Genomic DNA, 20,532 nt, shown 5'->3' on the forward strand with positions numbered 1-20,532 from the left:
AAAGGAGAACTTTCCACTGATGAAGAGGAAATTAAAGAAATAATAAGGGTTTACTTTGCCCAACTTTATGCCAATAAATTTGATAACCTAAACGAAATGGATGACTACCTCCAAAAATATAGGCTTCCCAGATTATCAGAGGAGGAAGTAAATTGCTTAAATAGTCCCATTTCAGAAAAAGAAATAGAACAAGCTATTAATCAACTCCCTAAAAAAAAAATCCCCGGGACCAGATGGATTTACATGTGAATTCTACCAAACATTCAAAGAACAATTAGCCCCAATGCTTTATAAACTATTTGAAAAAATAGAGAATGAAGGAGTCCTACCAAATTCCTTTTATGACACAGACATGGTACTGATACCTAAACCAGATAGGTTGAAAACAGACAAAGAAAATTATAGACCAATCTCCCTAATGAATATTGATGCTAAAATCTTAAATAAGATATTAGCAAAAAGACTCCAGAAAATCATCCCCAGGATAATACACCACGATCAAGTAGGATTTATACCAGGAATGCAAGGCTGGTTCAATATTAGGAAAACTATCAGTATAATCGGCCATATTAATAATCAAATTAACAAAAACCATATGATCATCTCAATAGATGCAGAAAAAGCATTTGAAACAATCCAACATCCATTCCTATTAAAAACTCTTGAGAGTATAGGAATAAATGGACTTTTCCTTAAAATAGTCAGTAGCATCTATTTAAAACCAGCAGTAAGCATCATATGTAATGGGGACAAACTGCAACCATTCCCAATAAGATCAGGAGTGAAACAAGGTTGCCCACTATCACCGTTACTATTTAATATTGTATTAGAAATGCTAGCTTTGGCAATAAGAGTTGAGAAAGAGATTAAAGGAATAAGAATAGGCAATGAGGAAACCAAATTATCACTCTTTGCTGATGATATGATGGTATACTTAGAGAACCCCAGAGACTCTACTAAAAAGTTATTAGAAACAATCTACACCTTCAGCAAAGTTGCAGCATACAAAATAAACCCACATAAGTCATCAGCATTCTTATATATCACTAACAAAATCCAACAGTTAGAGTTACAAAAAGAAATTCCATTTAAAATAACTACTGATTGTATAAAATATTTAGGAATCTATCTGACAACTAGGCATGGACCCACATTTAACACCATATACCAAGATAAGCTCAAAATGGGTCCATGACCTAGGCATAAAGAGATTATAAAAAAATTAGAGGAACATAGGATAGTTTATCTCTCAGACTTGTGGATGAGAAAGAAATTTGTGACCAAAGATGAACTAGAGACCATTACTGATCACAAAATAGAAAATTTTGATTACATCAAATTAAAAGGCGTTTGTACAAACAAAACTAATGCAAACAAGATTAGAAGGGAAGCAACATCTTCACAGTTAAAGGTTCTGATAAAGGCCTCATTTCCAAAATATATAGAGAACTGACTCAAATTTATAAGAAATCAAGCCATTCTCCAATTGATAAATGGTCAAAGGATATGAACAGACAATTTTTAGATGATGAAATTGAAACTATTACCACTCATATGAAAGAGTGTTCCAAATCATTATTGATCAGAGAAATGCAAATTAAGACAATTCTGAGATACCACTACACACCTGTCAGATTGGCTAAGATGACAGGAAAAAATAATGATGAATGTTGGAGGGGATGCGGGAAAACTGGGACATTGATGCATTGTTGGTAGAGTTGTGAACGAATCCAATCATTCTGGAGAGCAATCTGGAATTATGCCCAAAAAGTTATCAAATTGTGCATACCCTTTGATCCAGCAGTGTTTCTATTGGGCTTATATCCCAAAGAAATACTAAAGAAGGGAAAGGGACCTGTATGTGCCAAAATGTTTGTAGCAGCCCTGTTTGTAGTGGCTAGAAACTGGAAAATGAATGGATGCCCATCAATTGGAGAATGGCTGGGTAAATTGTGGTATATGAATGTTATGGAATATTATTGTTCTGTAAGAAATGACCAGCAGGATGAATACAGAGAGGACTGGCGAGACTTACATGAACTGAGGCAAAGTGAAATGAGCAGAACCAGGAGATCATTATACATTTCAACAATGATATTGTATGAGGATGTATTCTGATGGAAGTGGATTTCTTTGACAAAAAGACCTAACTCAATTTCAATTAATAAATGATGGACAGAAGCAGCTACACCCAAAGAAAGAACACTGGGAAACGAATGTGAACTATCTGAATTTTTGTTTTTCTTCCCGGGTTATTTTTACCTTCTGAATCCAATTCTCCCTGTGCAACAAGAGAACTGTTCAGTTCTGCAAACATATATTGTATCTAGGATATACTGTAACATATCTAACATATATAGGACTTCTTGCCATCTAGGGGAGGGGGTGGAGGGAGGGAGGGGAAAAATCGGAACATAAATGAGTGCAAGGGATAATGTAAAAAAATTACCCTGGCATGGATTCTGTCAATATAAAGTTATTATTAAATAAAATAAAATAAAATATTAAAATGAAAAAAAGAAAAAAGGAATCTATCTGCCAAGGGAAAATCAGAAACTTTATGAGCAAAACTACAAAACACTTTCCACACACATTAAGTCTGATCTACCAACTGGAAAAATATTAAATGCTCTTGGATTGGGCGAGCAAATATAATAAAGATGACAATACTACCTAAATTTATTTATTTAGCGCTATACCAATCAAACTCCCAAAAAACTACTTTGATGAACTAGAAAAAATAACAACAAAGTTCATATGGAAAAACAAAAGGTCAAGAATTTCAAGGGAATTAATGAAAAAAAAATCAAATGAAGGTGGCCTAGCTGTTCCAGATCTAAAATTATATTATAAAGCAGCAGTTACTAAAACCATCTGGTATTGGCTAAGAAATAGACTAGTTGATCAATGGAATAGGTTAGCTTCAAAGGACAAAACAGCCAATAACTTTAATAACCTAGTGTCTGACAAACCCAAAGATCCCAGTTTCTGGGATAAGAATGCATTATTTGACAAAAATTGCTGGGAAAATTGGAAATTAGTATGGCAGAAACTAGGCATTGACCCACACTTAACACCGTACACCAAGATTAGGTCAAAATGGGTTCATGAGCTAGGCATAAAGAATGAGATTATAAATAAATTGGAAGCACATAGGATAGTTTACCTCTCAGACCTGTGGAAGAGGAAGGAATTTATGACCAAAGAAAAACTAGAGATCACTATTGACCACAAAATAGAAAATTTTGATTATATCAAATTGAAAAGTTTTTGTATAAACAAAACAAATGCAGACAAGATAAGAAGGGAAACAATAAATTGGGAAAACATTTTTTACAATCAAAGGTTCTGATAAAGGCCTCATTTCCAAAATATATAGAAAATTGACTCTAATTTATAAGAAATGAAACCATTCTCCAATTGATAAATGGTCAAAGGATATGAACAGACAATTCTCAGATGAAATTGAAACTATTTATCGACATATGAAAATATGCTCCAAATCATTATTAATCAGAGAAATGCAAATTAGGACAACTCTGAGATACTACTACACACCTGTCAGATTGGCTAGACTGACAGGGAAAGATAATGTGGACTGTTGGAGGGGATGTGGGAAAACAAGGACACTGATAACATTGTTGGTAGAATTGTGAACACATCCAGCCATTTTGGAGAGCAATTTGGAACTATGCTCAAAAAGTTATCAAACTGTGCATACCCCTTGATCCAGCAGTGTTTCTACTGGGCTTATACCCCAAGGAGATACAAAACAAGGGAAAGGGACCTGTATGTGCCAAAATGTTTGTGGCAGCCCTGTTTGTAGTGGCTAGAAGCTGGAAAATGAATGGATGCCCATCAATTGGAGAACGGTTGAGTAAATTGTGGTATATGAACGTTATGGAATATTATTGTTCTATAAGGAATGACCAGAGAGGACTGGTGAGACTTACATGAACTGACACTAAGTGAAATGAGCAGAACCAGGAGATCATTATATACCTCAACAATGATACTGTTTGAGGATGTATTCTGATGGAAGTGGATCTCTTCAATAAAGAGAGCTAATTCAGTTTCAATTGATCAAAGATGGACAGAAGCAGCTACACCCAAAGAAAGAACACTGGGAAATGAATATAAACTGCTTGCATTTTTGTTTTTCTTCCCAGGTTATTTATACCTTCTGAATTTAATTCTCCCTGTGCAACAAGAAAACTGTTCAGTTCTGCACACTATTCAACATGTAAAGGACTGCTTGCCATGTGGGGGAGGGGGTGAAGGGAGGGAGGGGAAAAATCAGAACAGAAGTGAATGCAAGGGATAATGCTGTAAAAAATTACCCTGGCATGGGTTCTATCAATAAAAAAGTTATTAAAAAAAAAAAGAAAAGAAATTGGAAAATGAATGGATGCCCATCAATTGGAGAATGGCTGAATAAATTGTGGTATATGAATGTTATGGAATTTTATTATTCTGTAAGGAATGACCAGCAGGATGATTTCAGAGAGGCCTGGAGAGACTTACATGAAATGATGCTGAGTGAAATGAGCAGAACCAGGAGATCATTATACACTTCAACAACAATACTATATGATAATCAATTCTGATGGATGTGGCTCTCTTCAACAATGAGATGATCCAAACCAGTAACAATTGTTCAGTAATGAAGAGAATCAGCTGCATCCAGAATAAGAACTATGGGAAATGAATGTGGACCACAAACATAGCATTTCCACTCTTTCTATTATTATTTGCTTGCATTTTTGTTTTCCTTCTCAGGTTTTCTTTCCTGAGCAGCAAGATAATTGTATAAATATGTATACATATATTGTATTTAACATATTCTTTAACATATTTAACATGTATTGGACTACCTGCCATCTATGGGAGGGAGTGGGAAGAAAGAGAGGAAACGTTGGAACAGAAGATTTTACAAGGGTCAATGTTGAAAAACTACCCATGCATATGTTTTGTAAATAGAAAGCTATAATAGAGTAAATTAATTAAAATAAAATAAAATTTATTTCCATCAACACTCTCTGTTATAGGAATACAATGTGCCAAGTTAGAAGTGACACAATTGAAATTATTTTAGAGTTACTAGGATATGGAACCTACAGAGATTAAATTTTCAGCTAAAACTTCTTCAGGATTTTAACCATCCCTCTTTGGCCTAGTTAAGCCTTTATCAAAATTGATCAAATATATTTTATAATTATTTTTCTGCACGTACACTTTGTTCCAGCACCTTGAATTGCAAAGGACAGTTTTTGTCTTTGTGTGCTTACAAATGTGTAAGCTAGCACTTAGCTCAATACCTAAAAGACAGTAGGCATTTAATAAATGCTTATTAATTGATAATGTATCAACCAGGAATAACTTTCATAGAAAACAGTAACTTGTACCTCTTTCAGTCTTGAGATTATAATCTTTTTTTGTGATACTTTCAGGAGATCAGAGAACAATTTACAATTTCCCATGTCTTTTTATAGGTTCCAACATTTTTTCAAGCTTTCTTAAAAACCATTCTTTGGTTATCTATGACATTTAACTAATGTGTAGGCTTACTACCTTTCCAAACACTATTACACCATCTACCTCACTCAGAAAAGGTAACATAAGATATGATTTCAAAGAAAAATTTTCCTCACACATGATTAATCCTTTCTCCCAAATTTCCTAATTATCATCCTGTTTCCTTTGGTTCAAAGAGTTTCAACATGCATTAACATGTCAAATGAGTGCTTGTAGTAGGATTACCTGATATGGAACCAAGCCTCATATTTTATCTTTCAAATCCATGGATTTGGTCTCCAAATCTCCAGAAATTTCACAGGATGCTATTATAAATGATGATATGTTAATAAGATGTTAATACTCTATTATCCCTTTATAAACATGAATATCTCTTTCTGATTGAGAAAAGAGAAAATCTTTGAATGGTGAAAAATTGATCACACTCTGCAAGGACTTCAAGGTGCTAAGCTCAGGTAGTAGTTCTAGTCAGTGGGAGAAAGAGCTGGCAATAAGAGAATTTAGTTCTTCACTTTTTTTAGGGAGAGACAGGGTAAGAGACTCCTCTTGTCCCTCATCTATTAGCCATGACATCCAGGAGTACAGCTATTCACCCATAGGGAAACACCCATGAAGCAGGTAAAGACAGTTAAATTGAGCACGAGATATTAATAAAGAAGCAGAAACATACATTGTAGGCTGACACAAATACAGAAAGATAGACACTCAAGTTTTCATGACGTGTGACCCTGAAAACAAACAACAGAAGCAGCTATGGATGCAAGAGAGGGTTAGTCTTAGTAATTGAGAACTGAGCTGTGAAGAAAATGCCATGAAGAGAATAGGGACTTTAAGGATGCTGTACAGAAGAAGGCCACGTTAGCCAGTCAGCAGTGCATATGGTGGGGGGAGGAGGAAAATGTGCAATAAAGTTGAAAATATAAGTTAGGGGCCAAGTTTTAAATGTCCTTAAATGCTAAGTAGAGGAGTTTTTATATGATCCCTAAGGTAATAGGGAGCTACTAAAGTTTATAGAACACAAGAGTGACAAGGTCAGATTTGGACTTTCAAAAAATCAGTTCAATAATTGTTTAGAAGATGCTTTGAAGTACAGATTGCAGACAGAATGACAAAATAGAAAGATTTCGTAATAGCCTAGGCAAGATATAATGAAGGACTGAACCATTGTAGTGGTTGAATGAGTGAAAAGAAGATCACACAAGAGGTGTAGAAATAAAAATGATGAGATTTGGTAAATGGTCAAATAACAATGTGCACATTTAAGTGACTAAAAGGACAGTAGTGGCTTTAGAAGAAAGAAAAAAGTTTGGAAAAGAGGAAGAGTAAGTTTACTTTAGCACATATTGAGTTTGAGATATGCCTAGAATATTTAATTCAAAATACCCAATAGTTAATTAGACATGTGAAACTGAAAACCAGGAGAAAAATTAAGGCTCAAAATATAGATCTGGGAGTCATGAGCATAGAGATGATAATTAATCCCAGATGAGAGATGAAGTCACTGAGAGAGTATAGAAAGAGAAAAGAGTCCAGGAACAGAGCCTTGGAGTATACACACAGATAGGACACATGTTTTAGATGATGATTCAATAACAAAGACAAGAATGGTCCCTCAGATAGGGGAAGAACCAAGATAAAGCAGTGTTATAAAAATCAAATGAGAGGGGGCAGCTAGGTGGGGCAGTGGATAAAGCATCAGACCTGAAATCAGGAGGATCTGAGTTCAAATCTACCCTCAGACACTTAGCTGTGTGACCCTGGGCAAGTCACTTAACCCCAATTGCCTCAGCCAAAAAAAAAAAAAAATCAAATGAGGAGAGATTATTCAGGAGAGAAGGGTGATCAAAAGCACTGACTGCTCCAAAGGTTAAAAAGAAAAAAAAAATAATAAGGATTGAGGGGAAGAAAGAAAACACATCAGATTTGACAGTTAAGAGATTACTGGTGACTTTGGAAAGGACAGATTCAGTTAAATGATGAAGACTGAAGGCCAAGCTAGAGAAAATCACAGGACCAGATCATTAAAAAGGACTAGAAATAGAAAGATTAAATGGAAGTTATGAAGTTTTTAAGAACAGAATAAATTCATGACAAAGAAGGAAAGAAGGAAGGGAAGGAGGGAGGGAGGAGGGAAGGAAGAGAGAAAGAGGAAAGGAAAGAAGGGAGGGAAGAAGGGAAGAAAAAAAAGGAGAGAGGGAGGGAGGAAAAAACTCATTTCTTGTCCTTTTGATTCATTTCTCAATATGTATAGTGAATTTTTTATTATCAAATATAAAAAATGTCTATAATAACTCTACTGGAATTTCCTTTGGTTACCATACAAACCATACAAAAAAGAGAATAGGGACTTTAAGGATGATGTACAGAAGAAGGCCATGTTAGCCAGTCAGCAGTGCATATGGTGGGGGGAGGAGGAAAATGTGCGATAAAGTTGAAAATACTTTCATCATAGGGTCATAGGATTAGGGATGAGAGGGACAAAGAAGTCATCTAGTTTGAGTCATTCATTTTTACAAATGGGGAAACTGGGGTCAAAAAGGTAAAGTCATAAAGTGGCAGAGATAAGATTTTAATTTCAAATACTTTCTATTTTCAAAACACTCTATTATTTCTACCTAAAGAAGATTTGTGAAATACTGAAGCTTGGGGTGAGGAAGAAGATAAACCATGTAATACCTGTCATGTATTTAACTCTTAGTACTTTCAGACTCACTTCCTTCATTTATCTTCTCTATCTCTTTCTCTCAATTCTTTTCACAACAACTGGACAGAGAAATTTTTAGTCTGGCTATAGAAGGAGCAAGGTCAGACAAGGGACTTCAGTGGCCCAGAAGTGAGTCACCAGCCTGGTACAGACTTGTCTTACAGCTGCAGTGACTCAGTCCCCCCAGTCTGTTGTACCAAGTTTCACAAGCTGTCCCTGAAAGCTCCACAACAATCTCCCTAGACGCCATTTCTGAGACTAAGGCCTGGCCACTGCTATAACTCCCTTGGAGATGATTGTGCTAGAGACTTGGTACTAAGTCAACAATTCTGCCATGGTTCCATGACAGTGAGAACAAGAATGAATAGAAAAGAAAACTTGAGCCTTTTGTGGCCAAGCTTATTTTTAAAAAGGCCACAGTAACCAAGGTGACTTCATCATTGAGGAGTTGCTGTCTCTTTCTCCTTTCCCTTCCTACCCTGTCCCTGTATAGATGGATGAATGGCTACATATCCCAAGAGATTACTCATACTAGAATTGAGATCATCAGCCACTCAATACAAATTCAAAGGTTGATACAAAGCGTTATGTGTGGAGTTCACTGAGAAAAACAATCCTTTTGTAGGAGTAGGGAAAGATCATATATAGTTGGCAACCAGCAATGAGAAGGTCTATCACCTCCAAAAACAATCAGGCATTGTGATAAAGTGAAAAGAGGAATTATCAAAATCAAGTTCTGGTCTTGGCTCTGCTACTAATTTGTGTAATGATGAACAATACTCTGGATATTCTCTCTCGTTCTCGCTCTCTCTCTCTCTCTCTCTCTTTCTTTCTTTCTCTCTCTCTCCCTCTCTCTCTCTCTCTGTCTCTGTCTCCTCTCCCCCATTTCTGAGCTATGATATACAAGATAGACAGGTACAAAGACTTGGTTACAAAGACTGGGTTACTAGGATGGAAAAAAAGACAACTAAAATGTATAAAGGAAAAAGAATGATTTGGGGATCCCTAGTATGGAAAACAATCTAGAGGATAGAAGGACAACTAATTGTGTCATCTAGTCAAATTTTGTTCTCATTTACTGAATATCTGGATTCTTGAGTCATCTGTGTTTGACATACATATAATATATACATGTATGTATGTATGTATTCTTTTAAAATCTTTATTTACTTTTTTTAAACATCACTGTCATTTCTCAGTGAATTCGCTGTTCATTCCCATTCTCAAAAGAACACTCTTTTAAAATAAATAATTACACTCAATCAAAATAATCACATTGACCTTATCCAAAAATATGTCATTCTCTACTTAGAGTCGTACCTCTTTGATGTCTGAAGTCATATCCAGTCACCACATTGATCTGATTTCTGAAATTTTTCAATAAGTGTTGTTTCCTCTAAATTATTATAATGATTATATAGACTGCTTCCCTGGTTCTTCTTCCTTTATCAGTCACAGTGTTGACCAGAATTATGAAGTCTTTCAATACTGTTTTCCTTTAAATTATTATAGTGATTGTATAAATTGCTCTTAGTTCTATTTCCCTTGCTCTGCATCAATTTATACAAATATATTGAAACTCCTCCAGATTCTTCATTTTGTTAAAACACAATAATGTTACTTTATATCCATATGTTAAGTTTTGTATACCCATTACTCAAATGATAAGACATCTACTTTTCTTCCAACTATTTACTGCTAGAAAAAGTACTTCAAAAGCATATACATGTAACAAATACATGTGAAAATACATTAAATGTAAAGATAATTGATCTATTCACAGTAGTTAAACACATAATAGTTTGGAAGGGAGAGCATTAGCACATGGGGTTAAGCTTCATGCAGGAAAATTTTCATGCAGATAATGAAAAGGCAGAAGAGGAGGTGAAGTTCTGGGTACAAGAAGAAGAGAGAGTGACCAATTTGTATGGACCACAGAATTTGGAAGAAATCATGTCCAATGAGGCATGAAAGATAGGTTGGGACAAAGTTCTATAGAGCTTTGAAAGTTAAAAAGAGGACTAGATATTTAATTCTAAAGGAGTCTATTAGGAATCCACTGGAATTAGTAAAGTAAGAGAATCACACGATCAAGTCTGCAATTAAGGAAAATTACTTTGACAGCACTATGGAGGATGGACTGAACTATGGAAAGATCTGAGGCAAGAAGACCAACTAAGAGGCTGTTACAATAAACTAAGAGGGGACAGAGGCATGAACTGAGGTACTACAGTGGTAACTGTGTGAGGGAAATAAAGAGGCAGACAAAAAAGATTTTGTGAAGGTAGAAATAATAAGATTTGACAACTGATTGAATATGTGGGTTGAAGAAAAATCAGTAGTCAAAAATAATGTTAAGATTACAAACCTGGGAGTGAAAATATGTAATTGCATTCTATAAAAAAAGAGAATTTTCAAAAGGGGAAGTTTTGGGGGGATGGAAAGAATGAGTTTGAGGTGTTTCTGGAACATCTGATTTTATTTAAATATCTAATAGACAACTAATTATTAGAACTGAAGCTCAGAGGAAAAACTGGAGTTATATATAGAGATCTGGGAGTCATCTTGATGGACAAGATAGTTAAACTCATGCTCACTAAGGAAGTTACCAAGTGAGAGGATTGTTGTCATTCACCCTTCATTCTCAAAGAGAACCAATGATATCAGGAGGGTGAAATCTTGGCTTGCAAGTGAATTGGATATAACTGAGACAGAGGCATGCAAAGTCATCAGCCTCAGTCTCTCATCAGAGTCCAGTGGCAAGGTATAGTCAGAATGACTCTTGATGGCTCAGGATGAAGTGGGAGACCATGACTTTTTTAAGCTGAGGTCTTTCCCAGGTTTGAGTTTGTCTAAGGGAACACTCATTCGGTAATTGAAGACTAGATAAGAATTGAGGCAAAAAATGCTTAGTTTGTTTTCATAAGGAATCATTCAGGAAGGAGAAGCCCCACAGAGTTTCTGGCCAGAGCAGAAGAGTATAGAGAGAAATGGACAGAGAACCTAGGATAGAACCAGTGATGCCATCCCTCTTCCACCCAGGGGACTAAGTAGAGGTGGTGGGAGCCTTCATTCACTCTCTAATCTCCTATGAGTCACTTCAAGTAGTGTGACCTCCCACATGAGCCCACTTATGGTGCTTATAATGCCTCTTCTACCATCTCAAAAAGTTCAATTTCCTGGGATACTACCTGTTTGTGTCCGGAGCTCTGAAACATTTGCACAAACTGCCAGATGACAAAGCTTTTACCTGGCCATGGGCAACTCTAGTGAAATTTTTGTGGATATTGTGTAGGACATTTTCTATCACTTGATCAGAGTTTTCTTGTGTTAGCTGTGTTTTAATTTAATTCCTAGAATGTGAACAGCCCTCTCCTCACATTTCTATAGCCAAGGCACTTTTGCCACTGGATACCATTTGGCCCAAAATAGTTTTTTTGTGACTTAACCCAGTCAAGGAGTTGTCAATATCAGCAATGTCTAATCTTACCCTCCTCTTAGGATTACAGATTTTATATAATAATGTGGTGTGGTTCTTTTAGAGAGGGGGTTGAAGATACATTTTTCTCATACTTTTTTAAACTTTTAAATAAAATAGCCTCGTGACAATCCCTCCCCATCTTCTTTATTTTTACAAATGGTGAGGGAATTGGAAAGGGTGAGGATGATGTGGAGATCCTATTTTCATCCACCAAAATTCAGGATCCCCAAGAAAGGCTCCATAGCTGCCTATATTATTATTTATTCTAGATTTGATTTATCTGTGCTATCCAAACCTCTCATCCTTAAATAAGTGAAAGTAGGTTTTATGCACATTTTTTATTGCAGTCTGGTACAATGTCATAATATCAAGAAACTCAAGATCTATCCTAGATGCTAAAGCATAAGAAATATTTTTGCAGCACAAACAGAAAAAGGGTTATCTCAGTGTCATTTCATGGTGATGAGACACTGGAAAGTAGAATAATACCTAGTTTTTCAAACGGCATAGGAAGGCTCAGACCATCCCTGAATGTCACCAGAGAGCTAAGTATTGCTTTCTGAGGAACACCAATAGGCATAAAAGGCAGAGGAAGGGTGGGGAGAAAGAGAGGAAAGGAATAGAGAAGAAGAGAAAATTCATTTAAAAAAAAAAAGAAAAGGAGAAGGTATACATAATGGTGAAGGATGGAGAATACTGAAATTGCTTCAAGTACCAGTCTTTTCATAAGCATTTATTAAGCCTCTACTTTGTGCCAGGAACTGTGCTGAGGTACTAAGAATATAAGGAAAGGCAAAAAGACAGTTCCTAATTTTGAGGAGCACACAATCTAATGGATACTCCAGATTGAATATTAAAAGCAAACCTATCTGGATCTATCTGGACCGGAAGATTCTTTTCCTCTCCCTTTGCTCTGACATTTTAAAGGTGAAATGATCTGGGTGGGAGGGAAGTGAGTGGCAGGATGTTACTGCTTTCTCTATCTAATGACATTTCTCCACACCCTTTGCTGCTGCTACAACAGTTCTGGCAGTCAAATCAAGGCAACTGAACCATTTGTCTCTTAACACAAAGTGACCCCTGGACAGTAATCGAATTTGTACTATTCTTCTCTGTCCCTCCCCTTCCCCCCAACTATGAGTCATTTGGCCTCTCTGTCATATCCCAGTGAAGAACATTTTGTATGGAACTGCCAGTTCTGAGCAGTATGTGTGACAGAGACAAACAGAAATTAAAGATCCATCTCAGACCCAAAGCAAAAGAGCCAGGGAACCTTAGTTTTCTGCACCTAGGATATCGGAAGGCATATGACCTAGGTTTATATCTAGGACCTGAAAGAAATTACAGTTCCACCTTGTGTTTAGATTGTCCAGTACAAATATCTTTTTTTTTTTTTAAACACATGAGGTCTAGAAGGATTATTAGACTTGTCCAAAGTCACATGCCTATTAAGTGGCTTAGGTAGGAATGAGAGAAAACTCAGGTTTCCCAACTACAAGCTTGAAGTAGTTGAAAGAATACTGAATTTGGAGTGAGGTGAGACCAGGATTTAAATCCTGCCTTACAATTCCAGTAGACTTGTGATGGAAAAAAAAAATCTATATCCAGAGAGGGAATTATGGAGACTAAATGTGGATCAAAATACAGTATTTTTACCTTTTTATTGTTGATGCTGTTTGCTTGTTTTTTTGTTTCTTTCTTATGTTTTTTTTCCCTTTTGTGCAGAATGACAAATGTGAAAATATGTTTAGAATTATACATTTTTAACCTATATTGGATTTTTTGCTTTCTAGGGGACAGGAAGAAGAGGACAGAGGAGGAAAAATTGGAATACAAAACTGAAAACCATTTTTGCATGTATTTGGAAAAATAAAAAGCTATTATTTAAAAAAAAAATCCTGCCTTAATTCTGTGCTTGCTACATTATGATTACAGCTTTTAAACCTATCTAGGTCATTATATCTTAGCTGTTAAATTCAGTTTTCTTTTCACTATTAATCCATGACTTCTCTTCACTGTTAAATACTATTGATCACTCTCTCCTCCTCAATGACTCAAATATTCTCTCTTCTCTGGGTTTTTGTGACAATATGTATTTTAGGTCCGATATTTCTAAAAATCTTCCATAGAAGATCTATTTAATAAATCCAACTTTTAACTATCCCATTTGTTATCTCTTTCTTTCTCCCTTCTTCTTCTCTCCTCTTCATCTTCTTTTTTTCTTTACCCCATCTTTTCCTTCTTTTTCTTTCTCTCTTTGCACTTTTCAAATGTAAGTAATCATTGACAATATACTATATCTTATTGAGTCCACTATGCATCTTTCCATTCCTTTTCAGGTAAACCATATTTTAATCCTTCATAGATCATAATGTTCTATGACTGGTGGTTATATAGCATCTTTAAGAAAATGATAGTATTATTTTAAAAAAAAGTTTTGAAAATAGGAAGCAGGTTAGAATCACTAAAAGTTCTGTTTAATTTATAAAATGTAATCCAATCTATTTTCTTCTCCAACTCAATTCTGAATCTAGCACATCATGTTTCTGTAGTGGTTATCCAATATAGATGTATTACTGTTTAGTCATTTTTCAGTCAAGCATGACTCTTTGTGACCCCATTTGGGGTTTTCTTGGGAGAGATACAGGAGTGATTTGCCATTTCCTTCTCTAGCTCATTTTGTGGATTAGGAAACTGAGGCAATTAATTGATCAAAGATGGACAGAAGCAGCTACACCCAGAGAAAGAACACTGGAAACTGTTCGGTTCTGCACACATATATTGTATCTAGGATATACTGCAACCCATTCAACATGTAAAGGACTGCTTGCCATCTGGGGGAAGGGGTGGAGGGAGGGAGGGGAAAAATCGGAACAGAAATGAATGCAAGGGATAATGCTGTAAAAAATTACCCTGGCATGCGTTCTATCAATAAAAAGTTATTAAAAAAAAAAAAAGGAAACTGAGGCAATCCAGACCAATTGATTTGCCCAGGTTCATATAGTTAGTGTCTGAGACTTTTTGATTTGAATTTAAAAAGATGAGTCTTCCTGACCCCAGGCCTGCACTTTATCCACTATGTCATTTAACTGCCCCAAAATTGATATGCCAATGGAATAAACTGATCAACTGCCCATCCCTGTAGAAAAGGTTAATTGTACATGAAAACAAATTAAACCTATATGTATTAGAAAGCAAATATGACCAGAGAGAATAAGAGAAAGTCCTAGAATTAGAGTAATTGACATGAAAAGAAATAGTGAAGAGAAAGCCCAAGATTTTTACCAGTTTTAAGCAGCATATTAATGGGAACCAGCTTACTCAAATAGTTGAAAACACTTAAAAACTTCCTACTTACATTTTAACAAAAAATCTCTAGCTCTATATATCAGGTAAGGTAGTAAGATTCACCCTCAAATCAAAATTACTTTGTAGAGAAAAGTAGTTTTTTTACAACCTTCATTTAGTAATGTCCTTACCCTAAAGAATCCTTGAATTATAGCTTCATATTTGTGAATTGATATATTTCTTAGGTCAATAGTGAAAAATCAATTTACTTAAAATAAAGCCTTTTTATATCAGAACTCATTATTGCACAAGGTCAATGTTGTCAAACTGCTTTAAGTGATCTCTATGGTTTCTTCTAGCTTAAAAATTATAAATCTATTTAAAATAAATTTATTTTTAGAATGTGTTGATACTGGAAGAAAAAACCATTTAGAAAAATGTTCTGGAACACTGGGGCTAGATTTACTAATAATTTTATCATTCAAACAATAATTAATTCCAATGTTACATAAACTGCAGAAATGAAAATTAAGGGATCCTTCCAAATCCTCTCTATGACAGAAGTTTTATTATCTAAACCAGGGAGAAATAAAGAAGAGGAAAAAAATGATAGACAAATATCCCTAATAAATACTGATCAAATAGTCTATAGGAAAATGTTTAAAATATCACACACTATTGCCAGGATAATATCCAATATCATTAACAAAAACAATAAAATTCACATGACTATATGTGTGTGTGTGTGTGTGTGTGTGTGTGTGCGTGCTTTAAAAAAAAAACCTTTTGACTAAACAATATGCCTTTCTGCTAAAAAAAAAAAAAAAAAAAGGAAGAAAGAAAGAAAGAAACTAGAAAGCATAAGAATAAGTGGACCTACCCTTAATATGATGATGGCTAAAATAATGTGTAATAGGGAAAGGGTAAAGCTTTTCCAATAAAATTAGGTTAAAGCAAGAAGCCTTTTATCACCACAACTATTTGATATAGTGCTAGAAGTGCTAGTTAACAGCAATTAAAAAATAAGCAACTAAGCATAGGCAAAGAGAAAACAAAATTATCACATTTTACAGAGAACCCAAAAGTCAACTAAAAAATAATTGAAACAATTATTACTTTAAATAGGAGGATATAAAGTAAATCTCCATTAGCTTTTTTAACAAATTAATCCCCTGAAATCCAGTAGAAAAAGATAGAAAGATAAATTACATTCAAAATAGTTAGAAGCCTACTTGCTAAAACACACATACAAATTACATAAATTCAACTACAAAACATCTACAAATATAAAGACAGGCATAAATAAATGAAGATATATTAATTGTTCATGATTAGGTCAAGTCAATATGATAAAAACAATAGCATTGACTAAATTGTTTACTCTTTCAGTGACATGTCAAATTACCAAAAAAATGCTTTGTTGCTGTTCAGTCATTTTTTTTCAATCGAGTTTAACTCCTTTTGTTCCTTTTTGGGATTTTCTTGGCAAAGATTCTAGAATGGTTTGCCATTTCCTTCTCCTGCTCACTTCATAGATGAAGAAGCCAAGGCAAACAAGGTTAAATGATATGCTATTGAGGCAGTAGGTAGCGCAGTGGATAGAGCACCAGCTCTGAAGTCAGAAGGACTTGAGTTCAAATTTGACCTCAGACACTTAACACTTCCTAGCTGTGTGACTTGGGAAAGTCACTTGACCTTAATTGTCTCAGCAAAAAAAAAAAAAAAAGGTACAAATCATAAATGGGAAGGTAGATTACAATACAATCATATAGAATACTGTTATAATACAGGGCGTGATTGATTGCCCATGACAAGCCTGAAGATGCAGGATAATTGGAGTGTTCTGCAGTATTGTGGCAAGTCCTAACTCCCAGGGAGTTGTTATTGGGACCACAGTTCAGTGACAGGTACAAAAGTTCTTTGATCTTTGCTATTTGACCAGATTTGAATTTAGAAAGATGAGTCTTCCTAATTCCAGGCCCACCATTCTAACCACTGTGCCACTTAGCTGCCTTAAGAATTACTTTACAGACTTCCGGCCAAGATGGCGGAGAGGAGGCACACAGCTGTGTAAGCTCTGCCTTTTTGCAAAGAATCCATTTCATTACAAGCCTCTAAATTAATGCTTGACTGAAAAAAACCCACAAATAGTTACCAAGAGAAGCCATCCTTGAAATTTGCCAGGAAAGGTTTGGTTTTGTTCAAGGGCAGGAAAGGTTTTAGATCTGGCGCAGGCTGAAGGCATGCAGCTGCAGCGAGAGCACAGGACATAGCTCACAGCCAAGCAGACCAGAGAGGGGGTGGGGAGTGATCTCAGTCATCTCTGCAGGGGAAGCTTTGCTGCAGGATTGGATACTTTGCCCTGGCAGCAAGTCAATAGCCCAGCAGAGAAGCTAAAAACACAGTAGGTGAAGAATACCCTTCCCCCACAATGTCTCAATACGCTCTAGGAATCTCAGAGAGGAGGTGCAGTACAGTCCTGATAGTGCCTCACTGTTGCCCCCGCAGTCTGTAGAGGAAGCTCAGTAATACCACCCAGCCCCTCCCCCCCAAAAAAGAGACTCCATTTAGGGTTTTTTTTTTCTTTTTGCGAGTTTGTCTTTGATTCTTCTCTGACAAAATGAGCAAAACATTGAAAAGGACTTTAACCCTTGACAGCTTCTATATGGATAGAGAGCAGACTCTAAACCCTGAGGAGACTAAAAGCAGACAGTCTCCAGGTGAATCCCCAAAGGAGGAGATCATCTGTTCCTCAGCACAGAATCTCATAGAAGAAATTAAAAAGGCTCTCACAAGAGAGCTAGAAGGAAAATGGGAAAAGGAGAGGGAGGCTTGGCAAGAGAATCTGGAAAAGTCATCCCACTCATTTAAAGACAGAGTGGATAAAGAAATCAAATCCTTGAAAAATAGTATTAGTGAACTGAAACAGAAAACAGCTCTCTAAAAAACAAAATTGGTGAAATGGAAAAAAATTCCATAGAACAAAAGAACTCAATTGGACAATTAGAAAAAGATATTTAAAAAGTGAGTGAAGAAAATACTTCATTGAAAATCAGAATCGAACAAATGGAATTGAATGACTCGAGGAGACAAGAAGAATCAGTCAAGCAAATCCAAAAAAATCAAACAATGGAAAAGAATGTGAAATACTTTCTTGGGAAAACAACAGACCTGGAAAACAGATCCAGGAGAGACAATCTGAGAATTATTGGACTCCCAGAGAAGTATGATGAAAAAAAGAGCCTGGACACTATCTTCCAGGAAATTATCAAAGAGAACTGCCCAGAAGTCATAGAAACAGAGGGTAAAATAGACACTGAAAGAATTCATCAATCACCTACTGAAAGGGATCCTAAAATCAAAACGCCAAGAAATATAATGGCCAAATGCCAGAACCCTCAGATGAAGGAAAAAATAGTGCAAGTGGCTAGAAAAACCCAATTCAAGTATTGAGGATCACGCAGGATCTAGCAGCATCCACATTAAAGGATCGAAGGGCCTGGAATATGATATTCCGAAAGGCTAAGGAACTTGGTATGCAACCAAAAATAACTTACTCATCTAGAATGAGCATCTTTTTCCAGGGAAGAAGATGGACATTCAATGAAGTAAGCGAATTTCACCTATTTTTGATGAAAAAGCCAGAACTTAACAAAAAGTTTGATCTACAAATATAAAACTCAAGAGAAACCTAAAAAGGTAAAAAGAAATCTTGGGAACTATATTTCTGCTAGAGAGATGTATAAAGAATACATATATACCTTGTTCTAGAAACTAGATGTGGAAAGGACATTGTACCAGAAAAAGGGTAAAGTGGGGGTACTACAGCTCATGAAGAGGCAAAGGAAACCTATTATATCTGAGAGAAAGAATGGAGGGAGATGAATATAGTGGGTATCTTACTGCCTTCAGAATTGGCTTTAAGAGAAAAATTTTAGACATATTCAATTTATGGTGAAACTTCTCCCACCTCATTGAAAAGTGAGAAGGGAAAAGTGAAAAGGGAAGGAATAAGCTAAGCGGAAGGGAATGCAGAAACTGTGAGGGAAAGGGGTAAGATAAAGGGAGGAACTCTAAAACGGGGTGGGGCGGGGGGAGGGATACTAAAAAGGGAGGGCTGTGAGAAGCAAGTGGTGCTCACAAGCTTAATACTGGGAAAGGGGGGAAGGGGGAAGGAAGGGAGAAAAGCATAAACAGGGGTTAACAAGATGGCAAGTAATAGAGAATTGGTCATTTTAACCATAAATGTGAATGGGGTAAACTCCCCCATAAAGAGGAAGTGGTTAGCAGAATGGATTAAAAGCCAGAATCCTACAATATGTTGTTTACAGGAAATACACCTGAAGCAGGGAGATACATGCAGGTTAAAAGTAAAAGGTTGGAGCAAAATCTACTATGCTTCAGGTGAAGTCAAAAAAGCAGGGGTAGCCATCCTGATCTCAGATCAAGCTAAAGCAAAAATTGATCTAATTAATAGAGATAAGGAAGGGCACTATATCTTGCTAAAGGGTAGCATAGATAATGAAGCAATATCAATATTAAACATATATGAACCAAGTGGTGTAGCATCTAAATTCTTAAAAGACAAATTAAGAGAGCTGCAAGAAGAAATAGACAGCAAAACTAAAATAGTGGGAGATCTCAACCTTGCACTCTCAGAATTAGATAAATCAAACCACAAAATAAATAAGAAAGAAGTCAAAGAGGTAAATAGAATACTAGAAAAGTTAGATATGATAGATCTCTGGAGAAAATGTAATGGAGACAGAAAGGAGTACACTTTCTTTTCAGCAGTTCATGGAACCTATACAAAAATTGACGATATATTAGGACATAGAAACCTCAAACTCAAATACAGTAAGGCAGAAATAGTAAATGCATCCTTTTCAGACCACGATGCAATGAAAATTACATTCAACAAAAAGCCAGGGGAAAGTAGACCAAAAAATAATTGGAAACTAAATAATCTCATACTAAAGAATGATTGGGTGAAACAGCAAATCATAGACATAATTAATAACTTCACCCAAGAAAATGATAATAATGAGAAATCATACCAAAATGTATGGGATGCAGCCAAAGTGGTAATAAGGGGAAATTTCATATCTCTAGAGGCCTATTTGCATAAAATAGAGAAAGAGAAGGTCAATGAATTGTGCTTGCAACTAAAAATGCTAGAAAAGGAACAAATTAAAAACCCCCAGTCAAACACTAAACTTGAAATTCTAAAAATAAAAGGAGAGATCAATAAAATTGAAAGTAAAAAAATTATTGAATTAATTAATAAAACTAAGAATCGGTTCTATGAAAAAACCAACAAAATAGACAAACCCTTAGTAAATCTGATTAAAAAAAGGAAAGAGGAAAATCAAATTGTTAGTCTTAAAAATGAAAAGGGAGAACTTGCCACTAACGAAGAGGAAATCAGAGCAATAATTAGGAGTTACTTTGCCCAATTTTATGCCAATAAATTCGACAACTTAAATGAAATAGAAGAATACCTTCAAAATATAGCTTGCCCAAA

At 35.6% G+C, this 20,532-nt stretch overlaps 1 protein-coding gene and 1 long non-coding RNA gene across 4 annotated transcripts in view; one reads left to right on the forward strand and one right to left on the reverse strand.

Annotated features, from left to right (window-relative positions):
- Positions 1–14,152, forward strand: part of LOC127560707 (uncharacterized) — a 32,709-nt gene extending 18,557 nt beyond the window's left edge. Inside the window, exon 3 of one of the 2 annotated variants that reach the window (XR_007953391.1) lies at positions 13,514–14,152. This is a non-coding gene — a long non-coding RNA (uncharacterized LOC127560707). Of the gene's footprint in view, positions 1–4,169; positions 4,186–13,513 lie in introns of those variants that run through there. The other variant, XR_007953392.1, reaches the window with a different exon arrangement.
- The window catches only part of SEPTIN9 (septin 9), a 324,173-nt gene that overhangs the window by 228,528 nt on the left and 75,113 nt on the right, over positions 1–20,532 (reverse strand). The gene's annotated exons all lie outside the window — the stretch shown is intronic.

This window comes from Antechinus flavipes, chromosome 4 (assembly GCF_016432865.1).
Source record: "Antechinus flavipes isolate AdamAnt ecotype Samford, QLD, Australia chromosome 4, AdamAnt_v2, whole genome shotgun sequence".
NCBI lineage: Eukaryota > Metazoa > Chordata > Mammalia > Dasyuromorphia > Dasyuridae > Antechinus > Antechinus flavipes.